This window comes from Schistocerca piceifrons, chromosome X, assembly GCF_021461385.2.
Source record: "Schistocerca piceifrons isolate TAMUIC-IGC-003096 chromosome X, iqSchPice1.1, whole genome shotgun sequence".
Classification (NCBI taxonomy): Eukaryota; Metazoa; Arthropoda; class Insecta; order Orthoptera; family Acrididae; genus Schistocerca; species Schistocerca piceifrons.
Window position 1 is genome coordinate 143,425,271 of NC_060149.1, and position 11,462 is coordinate 143,436,732.

General features: G+C 45.3%; 1 pseudogene; it reads right to left on the bottom strand.

Moving 5' to 3' along the window:
* Positions 1 to 2,002: 2,002 nt before the first annotated feature.
* Positions 2,003 to 2,120, bottom strand: LOC124723612 (annotated as a pseudogene).
* Between the last annotated feature and the right edge of the window lie 9,342 nt (positions 2,121 to 11,462).

An 11,462-nucleotide genomic window follows, 5' to 3' on the forward strand; every position in this document is an offset into this window, starting at 1 on the left:
GAAGTACAAACATGTTCCGGGAAAATCAGGAATACAGAAATACAAGTCGCTGAGGAATGAAATAAATAGGAAGTGCAGGGAAGCTAAGACGAAATTGCTGCAGGAAAAATGTGAAGACATCGAAAAAGATATGATTGCCGGAAGGACAGACTCAGCATACAGGAAAGTCAAAACAACCTTTGGTGACATTAAAAGCAACGGTGGTAACATTAAGAGTGCAACGGGAATTCCACTGTTAAATGCAGAGGAGAGAGCAGATAGGTGGAAAGAATACATTGAAAGCCTCTATGAGGGTGAAGATTTATCTGATGTGATAGAAGGAGAAACAGGAGTCGATTTAGAAGAGATAGGGGATCCAGTATTAGAATCGGAATTTAAAAGAGCTTTGGAGGACTTACGGTCAAATAAGGCAGAAGGGATAGATAACATTCCATCAGAATTTCTAAAATCATTGGTGGAAGTGGCAACAAAACGACTATTCACATTGGTGTGTAGAATATATGAGTCTGGTGCTATACCATCTGACTTTCGGAAAAGCATCATCCACACAATTCCGAAGACGGCAAGAGCTGACAAGTGCGAGAATTATCGCACAATCAGCTTAACAGCTCATGCATCGAAGCTGCTTACAAGAATAATATACAGAAGAATGGAAAAGAAAATTGAAAATGCGTTAGGTGACGATCAGTTTGGCTTTAGGAAAAGTAAAGGGACGAGAGAGGCAATTCTGACGTTACGGCTAATAATGGAAGCAAGGCTAAAGAAAAATCAAGACACTTTCATAGGATTTGTCGACCTGGAGAAAGCGTTCGACAATATAAAATTGTGCAAGCTGTTCGAGATTCTGAAAAAAGTAGGGGTAAGCTATAGGGAGAGACGGGTCATATACAATATGTACAACAACCAAGAGGGAATAATAAGACTGGACGATCAAGAACGAAGTGCTCGTATTAAGAAGGGTGTAAGACAAGGCTGTAGCCTTTCGCGCCTACTCTTCAATCTGTACATCGAGGAAGCAATGATGGAAATAAAAGAAAGGTCCAGGAGTGGAATTAAAATACAAGGTGAAAGGATATCAATGATAAGATTCGCTGATGACATTGCTATCCTGAGTGAAAGTGAAGAAGAATTAAATGATCTGCTGAACGGAATGAGCAGTCTAATGAGTACACAATATGCTTTGAGAGTAAATCGGAGAAAGACGAAGGTAATGAGAAGTAGTAGAAATGAGAACAGCGAGAAACTTAACATCAGGATTGATGGTCACGAAGTCAATGAAGTTAAGGAATTCTGCTGCCTAGGCAGTAATATAACAATGACGGACGGAGCAAAGAGGACATCAAAAGCAGACTCGCTATGGCAAAAAAGGCATTTCTGGCCAAGAGAAGTCTACTAATATCAAATACGGGCCTTAATTTGAGGAAGAAATTTCTGAGGATGTACGTCTGGAGTACAGCATTGTATGGCAGTGAAACATGGACTGTGGGAAAACCGGAACAGAAGAGAATCGAAGCATTTCAGATGTGGTACTATAGACGAATGTTGAAAATTAGGTGGACTGATAAGGTAAGGAATGACGAGGTTCTACGCAGAATCGGAGAGGAAAGGAATATGTGGAAAACACTTATAAGGAGAAGGGACAGGATGATAGGACATCTGCTAAGACATGAGGGAATGACTTCCATGGTACTAGAGGGAGCTGTAGAGGGGAAAAACTGTAGAGGAAGACAGAGTTTGGAATACGTCAAGCAAATAATTAGGGACGTAGGTTGCAAGTGCTACTCTGAGATGAAGAGGCACAGGAAAGGAATTCGTGGCGGGCCGCATCAAACCAGTCAGTAGACTGATGACCAAAAAAAAAAAAAAAAAAAAAAAAAAAAAAAAAAAAAATGTGGTCAGCACACCGCTCTCCTGGCCGTGTGTCAGTTTCCGAGACCGGAGCCGCTACTTCGCAATCAAGTAGCTCCTCAGTTTGCCTCACGAGGGCTGAGCGCACCCCTCTCGCCAACAGCGCTCGGCAGACCGGATGGTCACCCATCCAAGTGATAGCCCAGTCCGACAGCGCTTAACTTCGGTGGTCTGACGGGAACCGGTGTTACCACTGGGGCAAGGCCGTTGGCTCCCAACCGTATACTGCTTAACCAAAGCGTGGTTGCCAACTTTTGGAATGCAATACAGCCGCGATTCTGAGAAGCATGTATTCGACAAGTCGTTGGTAGACTGCTGAAGATATGTGGGACCAGATTTCTACAACAGGTCAAGCAATTCCCGTAAATTGGTGACCACTGGTTTGTGAGTGCGGAGCTGTCACCCGCTAACATCGCTTGTGTCCTATTAGGTTCAGATGAGTCCACTACTGGGACGAAGATATCAACGCGAGTTCACTATCGTGCTCCTCGAACTACTGTAACACGATTCTGGCCTTTTGACACCGACTATTATCTTGCCATCGCCCCCGGTAAGGCAGCAAACATGAAGGACTGCAGGTGCTCTGCAAAGACGTTGGCATAGTCCACAGCTGTCATGGTACCTTCGATTACTACATCAGATACCATGGAAGGCCGCAGCATAATAATGCCTCCCACTGGTATGTGTCCGTGGCGTGGTGGGTGTTTCGAGCAGAGGTCCTCCTGGCCTATGGCGTATGCTGACAAAATCATCAACGTGGTTTAGCAAGAAATGTGAATCATGTGGCCATGGGAACACGTAGGGATAGCTGCTGCGGAGCTCCATATTCATATGCGTTGCTTGTTGTGTTCCGAAACACTTGTGCCTGCACCAGCATTGTACTCTGTCATCATATTTTCCACAGGTCGGCGGTTATTTTGTTTTGCAAAGCGCGTATATCTCCGAGCTCTACGTTGTGTGGTGAGGCACCATGTCGGCTGGCCGGTGTGGCCGAGCGGTTCTAGGCGCTTCAGTCTGGAACCGCACGACCGCTACGGTTGCAGTTTCGAATCCTGCCTCGTGCATGAATGTGTGTGATGTCCTTACGTTAGTTAGGTTTATGTAGTTCTAAGTTTCTAGGTGATGACCTCAGATGTTAAGTCCCATAGTGCTCAGAGCCATTCGAACCAGCACTATGTCGCCTGTTCGTGGGTTTAACGTCCTTTACCCACTTTTCACGGGCAACGGCCTTGCCGCAGTGGATCCACCGGCTCCCGTGAGATCAGCGAAGTTAAGCGCTGTTCGGCGTGGCCGGCATTTGGATGGGTGACCATCAAGCCGCCATGCGCAGTTTCTATTTTTCGGGGTGCACTCAGCCTCGTGATGCCAATTGAGAAGCTACTCGACAGACTAGTAGCGGCTTCGGTCAGGAATGCCATCATAACGACCGGGAGAGCAGTGTGCTGACCCCACGCCCCTCCTATCCGCATCCTCCTCGGAGGATGACACGGAGGTCGGATGGTCCCGGTAGGCCACTCGTGGCCTGAAGACGGAGTGCTTTTTTTTTTTTTTTTTTTTTTTTACCCACTTTTCATCAGGGTGCGATTTGTGCTTCTACCAGGGGGGGGGGGGGGGGGGATGTCTTAGAGGGTTAGTAGAATTATATATGTCACTAGCTTGGACCGTGGCATTACGCATGGTTAAACAGCTATTTATAAATAGATGTTAAAGCCGAAACTCACTGTTGACGCGTATGCACTATCAGAAAAGCCATCCTTTGTTATATCTTTAAAAGTACATAATAGGTAAAGCTTATTTACAAAATCATCTACATACAGGTACAGATATACGAGGGGAATTCAAAACGTAGAGGCACATTTGTGAAAAGTTGTACTTATTCTGATGATAGAAAACTGAAACATAGTAATAGTGTTAATAGTAATACTTATTAAAAACTTTGTGTTCGGCTCCACAAATTTACATTATATGTCAAGTTTTACTCCAGTGCGTGGGACATAAACATCCCAGGTTGGGATGCATAAACTAAAACCAGAGGAGAGGATGGGCTGATGCAGAGGGGGGGAAATCCCCCCCATCCCCCCCCCCCCCCCCCTGCAAATCGCACACTGCTTTTCACAGATGCTTAAGACAGTAACACGTGAACAGGCGACCAGCTTCGCCTTCTCCGAGATGTTGAGAAGGGCCGTACAAACCACCGTTTGTCCAAGTCACTTATGTTAGTGAATTTCACGAATGAAGACTCAACCTAGTTACGATGCATGCCACAAATGAGGCGACACCTCTGCCCTACACCTTGGGCTGAAGAGTGTCATAAGAACCACCAATTTCTGTAGTGGATTATGATGCTCCGGAAAAAATATACGTAACTTTTGTGTGGAACAATTTTATCGTTGTGTGATGGATGGCGCTGTAACCGACACAAATCAAAAAGGGTTTCAAACTGTTGAAAAGTGTTAGGGGAATGTTCGATATGTTAACCATTGTCTGCGATACATTTTGTACCATTCAAATTACGTCTCTGATACACGGACGGCGAAAATGCGCCGCAGTCCGTGGTGCAACATCAAGAGGTGCAAGGATGTATCGAGCGCTACTGTGGCCGTACCACGAACGACGCACAGGGAAACGGCAGCGCGAAGCGGTTGCGATGCACTTTACTGCAAACATTCGAGCAGCAAACATCTCTTCCTACGTGTGAAACTATGTTGACGATTGCAGAGAGGGTAGATGTCACCGCTTCCTACTTTGCGTGAAATAGGCATGTAGGAAAACTCGTCGACGGTATGCGAACCTGTTCCCTGAGAGGAATGTTCCTTCTGGAACGACATTTCGCAGTATTATCCAACTGTTTACTGCGACTGGAAGTGTTCAGTTCACACGAAGAATCCGACCACGGGCTGCAACGAACGAAAATGCCGCAGTGGATGTTTTAACTGTACCTGCATTTCACGGGGTGCAGGAATTCCGCACCGAAGTGTTCTGCGCATTCTGCATGAACACAAATACCACCCATATCACCTGTCGTTACATGAAGCCCAGCATGGGGGTAACTTTCAAAGCTGCTTGAACTTATGCAATTGGGTACAACGACAACTAGAAACCAATGATGACTTTCATTCACATGTACTTTTCTCCGACTGAGGAACTACTCGATTGAGAAGTAGCTGCTCCGATATCGTAAACTGACATACGGACGGGAGAGCGGTGTGCTAACCACAGGACCCTCCAAATCGGCATCCAGTGAGGCCTTTGGTTTGAGGATGAAACGGTGGCTGCTCGGTACCGTTGCGCCTTCGTGGCTTGTTCGGGCTGAGTTTACTTTAGTACTTTTCTATGATGAAGCATCGTTTATGAACTGTGGTAACGGGAATCGGCATAATATGCACTACTAGGCAGTGGAGAATCCCCGCTGTTTCAAGAAAGTCGAGCTTCAGCTCCGTGGAGTGTCAATTTTTGGTGAGGTGTGGTAAGTACCCAAATAATTGGCCCATGCTTCATAGACGATAATGTGAATGGACGAATGTATGGCGACTTTTTAAGTAATATTTTAATAATATTACTGAAAGATTTCCGCTTCAAACAAGAAGAGACATGTGATTTCAACACGATGGCTGTCCAGCGCGTAATACAAGGATATCACATGAAGTTCGGAATCGACAGTATCCTGGTCGATGGATTGGAGGAGGAAGTCCCCATGAGTGGTCTGCGCAATCACCCAATTTGACGCCTCAAGATTTTTTCCTGTGGGAGAGACATTTAGAGCCGTAGGATTGTTTTTCAGAAATAGGGTTCCTATTTGTATTGCAGCAAATGGGGAACATTTCGAACATTTCCTCCAGTAAAACACGAAGTTTTGTGAGAGGTAAGGGTGCGCACTTGAGACAAGCACCTCTATGGTGAGAGGTAAGGGGGGTCAGCTAAAACAAGCACCGAAAGGGTGAGAGACAAGGGGTCGCACATTAAAAAAGCAACCAGAAGGGAACGAAACACTACTGCGTCCTCGTCAATGTTTCTGGGCAACGCCAAATGTTGTTGTTACTGTTCCAAATACTTTCCAGTTCGGCGCCATCTGTGAAGGTAATTTACACCAATAATGTGAGGTGGCGCAGTGGTTAGCACACTGGACTCGCATTCGGGAGGACGACGGTTCAATCCCGTCTCCGGCCATCCTGATTTAGGTTTTCCGTTCAAAAATGGTTCAAATGGCTCTGAGCACTATGGGACTTAACAGCTATGGTCATCAGTCCCCTAGAACTTAGAACTACTTAAACCTAACTAACCTAAGGGCACCACACAACACCCAGCCATCACGAGGCAGAGAAAATCCCTGACCCCGCCGGGAATCGAACCCGGGAACCTAGGCGTGGGAAGCGAGAACGCTACCGCACGACCACGAGATGCGGGCTAGGTTTTCCGTGATTTCCCTAAATCGCTTCAGGCAAATGCCGGGATGGTTGCATTGAAAGGGCACGGCCGATTTCCTTCCCCATCCTTCCCTCACCCGAGCTTGCGCTCCGTCTCTAATGACCTCGTTGTCGACGGGACGTTAAACACTAATCTTCTCCTCCACCAATAATGTGAACACCGTAATGTGTTAAGGTCTGGAGGATCACGTTGGTTTGCTATAAAACACCTGTGCAGCTTTACAGAGTGTAAGAATACTGCCCTTCTACGCTCCTGGGATCCTAATCGGTTGGGTAATTTCCTGAGATACTATTATGTTTCAACCGATTGTATCCTATTTTGATTCGTGTCGATTATAGCACCATCTATCACGCAACGATAAAATTGTTCCACATAAAAGTTACAAATTTTTTCTCAGAGAACCCGATTCCACGATAAAAATTGGGGCTTCCTATTGAAGATTTCAAAGTTAACCGCTCACACCCCCAGGGGATAGGGCAGGAGATCAATTACACACACACACACACACACACACACACACACACACACACACACACGCACACTCACACACAGGGACGTGTGCAGTTGGAGTGATCTGGGGCCCCTGATACGTCTAGATACGACTCTGACAAGTGACACGTACGTAAGCATCTTGTCTGATCACCAGCATCCATTCATGTCCATTGTGCATTCCGACGGACATGGGCAATTCCAGCAGGACAATACTACACCCCACAGGTCTAGAATTGCAACAGAGTGCCTCCAGGAACACTCACATGAACAGTATTGAGCATATCTGGGATGTTTCCAGAATGAGATTTTCACTCTGCAGCGGAGTGTGCGCTGATATGAAACTTCCTGGCAGATTAAAACTGTGTGCCAGACCGAGACTCGAACTCGGGACATTTCATATCAGCGCACACTCCGCTGTAGAGTGAAAATTTCATTCTAGAAACATCCCCCAGGCTGTGGCTAAGCCATATCTCCGCAATATCCTTTCTTTCAGGAGTGCTAGTTCTGCAAGATTCGCAGGAGAGCTTCTGTTAAGTTTGGAAGGTAGGAGACGAGGTACTGGCAGAAGTAAAGCTGTGAGGAGGGGGCGTGAGTCGTGCTTGGGTAGCTCAGTTGATAGAGCACTTGCCCGCGAAAGGCAAAGGTCCAGAGTTCGAGTCTCCGCCCGGCGCACAGTTTCAATCTGCCAGGAAGTTTCATATCAGCGCACACTCCGCTGTAGAGTGAAAATTTCATTCTAGTAATATTATTCCTCTTTTGAAATTGGTTTTTATTGTGGTTTCCAAACAAACGTGTTTCACCTGGCCATATGTGGTATCGTCAATGGTTTTTTTATTATGTCCTCTATTCTTTTCGTGTACCCCCTGGTTCTTGTGTAAGCCCACGAAAAAGAGACGTAATACCACTGAAGATGCCTAATATGAATAGGAGAGACATGTTTGATTGAAAAAATAATAATAAACATTCAATAGCAAAGGAAGCATGATATTTAATCTTATCTACATGATAAACATAATCGAGGTAGCAACTGACGAAGGACAGCTCAAAATACTAACAATCATCTGAATGTCGAGGAGAAATATAGGTCCACTAGCTAGTTTAGAGTTGTAGCACCTGCTTTATTGAAGACTCTTTGGAGAAATGTACAGATAATCGTCGATGCACATGGCCATAAAATTTTATTTTTGCTATATCTTCTTTTGTTTTTCTGGAAACATTGGTGTATGCAGCTCTCGGGAACAAGGAACTGTTTCAGATCATATAGTAAAATAGCACAGTATTTTGTCTTTGTTCAGGTTATGTGAAAGATGTGTATAAAAAAAATATCGATTTCAAGGATTGCCGAAGCGTGAACATCCCAGAAGTGGAAATTCCGAAGTTCGCTTTTAGCATCCTCATTCCTTCCTCATACGTATACTGGCAGTGCCCCTGACTACGTTCACCTCTAGAACCGTGTAAGTTTCTTGTCTAATTATCTCGTTACGTTGTTCTTAAAATGAACAAAGATGCCCAGAGACGAACCCGATCGAGTTGTTGTTACGTACATTATCCAGAACATTTATTACCGGGCAGCGTAGCGTTCCAGCGCTGGTAAATCTTATCGTACCACAAAATAAAAGCTGTGGGAATGTTTCGTCGGCCGATCGGGCAGAAAGACGTTCGCGATGAGAAGACGCGCCGATCTGACTGCGTGCGCCTTTATAGATGCTGGCTTTCACCCACTGATTGTCTCGAAACAATGGGTGCTTTCAAATAAGTACAAGACGGGCTCTAAGTCGGGGAATTTTTCTGAAGTAATTAAGCCGCTACGCGGTGTCACGAAATTGGCAAGCGTTTCTTTGTGCGACTGCTTCGGCAGGCCTTTATACTCGTAGTGTTCAGCATAAAGGTAGTGTTTCAATCGTTAGTGAAGCTATTCAAGCCATGACAGCCATATCGGGTCATCGCTTCACACTGCTAGCTTATTGGCCAAGGGAACTGACGTTCGTTAGGAATTAGGAATATCATGATCTTCCTGTTACTCGCTTGAAGGCATCGTTAATTTTATTTCTCGTCGTTATATACAAAATGGAACCTTATTCTGACCACTTGTTTCTCTATACTTTCACAACCTCTCAATGTTTCGCAGACGTGGGCGTCTCTTTCTTGCTTTTATTGAAGTATATGATGTTCTTCGTTGGATATTAGTTTATGGGGCAGGAGAATTCTGGGCACCGAAGGAATAGAAACCACTACGTGCGGTCTCGTGTGTTCTGTGAACGCTGGAGACAAGTGTAAGATCCCTCACCGTGGCCGCTAGTTGTGCTCCTAGTGGGGATGTCTTGGCGTTGTGTGTGTGTAGAACATGACCGTTTCTGCAGCTGAAAACTTCTATTTTTAGGCTGTTTCTAATATAAGCAATGTGCGGTACTCGTTGGCAAACAAGTTAAGTTCCGGAAGGCTGGAGAAATGGATCATTGTTAAACTACCGAAGAAAGGAAATCTAACCGAATGATCAAAGTGGAAAGGTTCCACGCTTATCTCGGTGCGTGATGAAGTCTTTTGCTTAAGTTTCACATGTTGCTGGGAGCGATCTGATATTTGATAAATGAGAATATTTGGCAGCCAAGATCGCATGCTGTAATATTTTTGTTTTATTTCCTCAATGACCGAGTTGGACAACGTCTAGCTGTCATCTTCGGATCTTCTCTAAATAACATTACTCTGCATAAATCGCACAAACATTACGAGAGCACTCTCCGCTTATAAAACAAAGGCACCACATTGGCATGTCAAAAACAAAGCCACTATAACTTCATTGACGAACTCACCTCCATTCCGCGGCACACTGTTGGTGCTGTGGACTTTCTATTTACTCTGTTTTATGCATCTGACAAGCCAATGTGGTGCCTTTGTTTTATAATGGAGTGTGCTCTCGTTATGTTTGTGCGATTTTTGCATAGTAATATTAGTTCCAGAAGATCCGAAGATGACAGCTAGACCTAGTCGAAACCGGTCTTTGGGGATGTAAAGTAAAGTAAGAATATTACAGCACAAGGTCTTCTTTGCCAAATATTCTCATTTATTAAATTCTTTTGCCTCGTTCTGCTAAATAGGGTACAAGAAGCACCAGACTGTCGACTACGAGAAGAACAGGCTGGCTTCCGAAATGGGACATCATGCTTTGAACAAATATTGTTCTGCAAAGCGTAGAAGAAAAATGCATAGAATTCAACTGTCCTCTGCACCCAAACTTCGTTGACTTTACAAAAGCCTTTAACAGTATACGCTGAGAATCATTGTGGTCGTGGTGGTGGTGGTTAGTCTTTAACGTCCCGTCGACAACGAGGTCATTAGAGACGGAGCGGAAGCTCGGGTTAGGGAAGGATTGGGAAGGAAAGCGGCCGTGCCCTTTCAAAGGAACCATCCCGGCATTTGCCTGAAACGATTTTGGGAAATCACGGAAGACCTAAATCAGGATGGCTGGAGACGGGATTGAACCGTCGTCCTCCCGAATGCGAGTCCAGTGTGCTAACCACTGCGCCACCTCGCTCGGTGAGAGAGAATCATTGTGGAATATTATAGGCCTATATGGGATACCTGACTACCTCACTGATGTTTTCAGAAACCTGTATCTAGAGTTGCTATGTAAGAAAAGAAGATGGGAACACCCCTTCCTTTAGGATACTGACAAGCGTCAGAGAAGGTTGTATTTTGTCACCACTCTTTCTTATTTCAGCCATCGATTTCATAATGAGAAAAACGATGGACAACTCCAACATGGTTATACGTTGAAATGAACAATGAAGGCTTACGGATGTGGATTTTACTGATGACGTCGTTCTTCTGGCAGAAACACCACAAAGATTACAAGTGACTATCAAGACAGATAGAATGGCCAGCTCTGTAACGCTAAAAGTAAATGGTAATAAGACAACTACAATGTGCATAGCAAGTGGAAATGTATCTACCCAAATTATAGCGCAGCAGAAGATACTGCAAGATGTTGACAGATTTACATATCTCGGTAGTGAAGCGGGTCGGGTTGCTCTCTCACTGAACTTTGAACAATCAGTCCACACCTACCTGGATGGATTTCAAGTTGTCTGCCCCTTCCCTCTGCGATGGTAGATAATGGTTTAAAACACTCCGTCGTCAGGCCACGAATGGCCTACCGGGACCATCCGACCGCCGTGTCATCCTCCGAGGAGGATGCGGATAGGGGGGGCGTGGGGTCAGCACACCGCTCTCCCGGTCGTTATGATGGTATTCTTGACCGAAGCCGCTACTATTCGGTCGAGTAGCTCCTCAATTGGCATCACGAGGCTGAGTGCACCCCGAAAAATGGCAACAGCGCATGGCGGCTGGATGGTCACCCATCCAAGAGCCGGCCACGCCCAACAGCGCTTAACTTCGGTGATCTCACGGGAACCGGTGTATCCACTGCGGCAAGGCCGTTGCCTAGATAATGGTTTAGTCGATGAAAATAGCATTGACGAAAAGTCAGCTAAGGACCTACCACGCATAGGCCACATAATTCCAGTCCATGGGCAGCATCTGAAAATTAGTTAAACCATCGGGCGTTCGGGATTCTTGCAAGACTCGTTTGAAAAAGTCTAAAATTTCCAGTAAGCTGATTTATTGTCTTTAAAAGACAG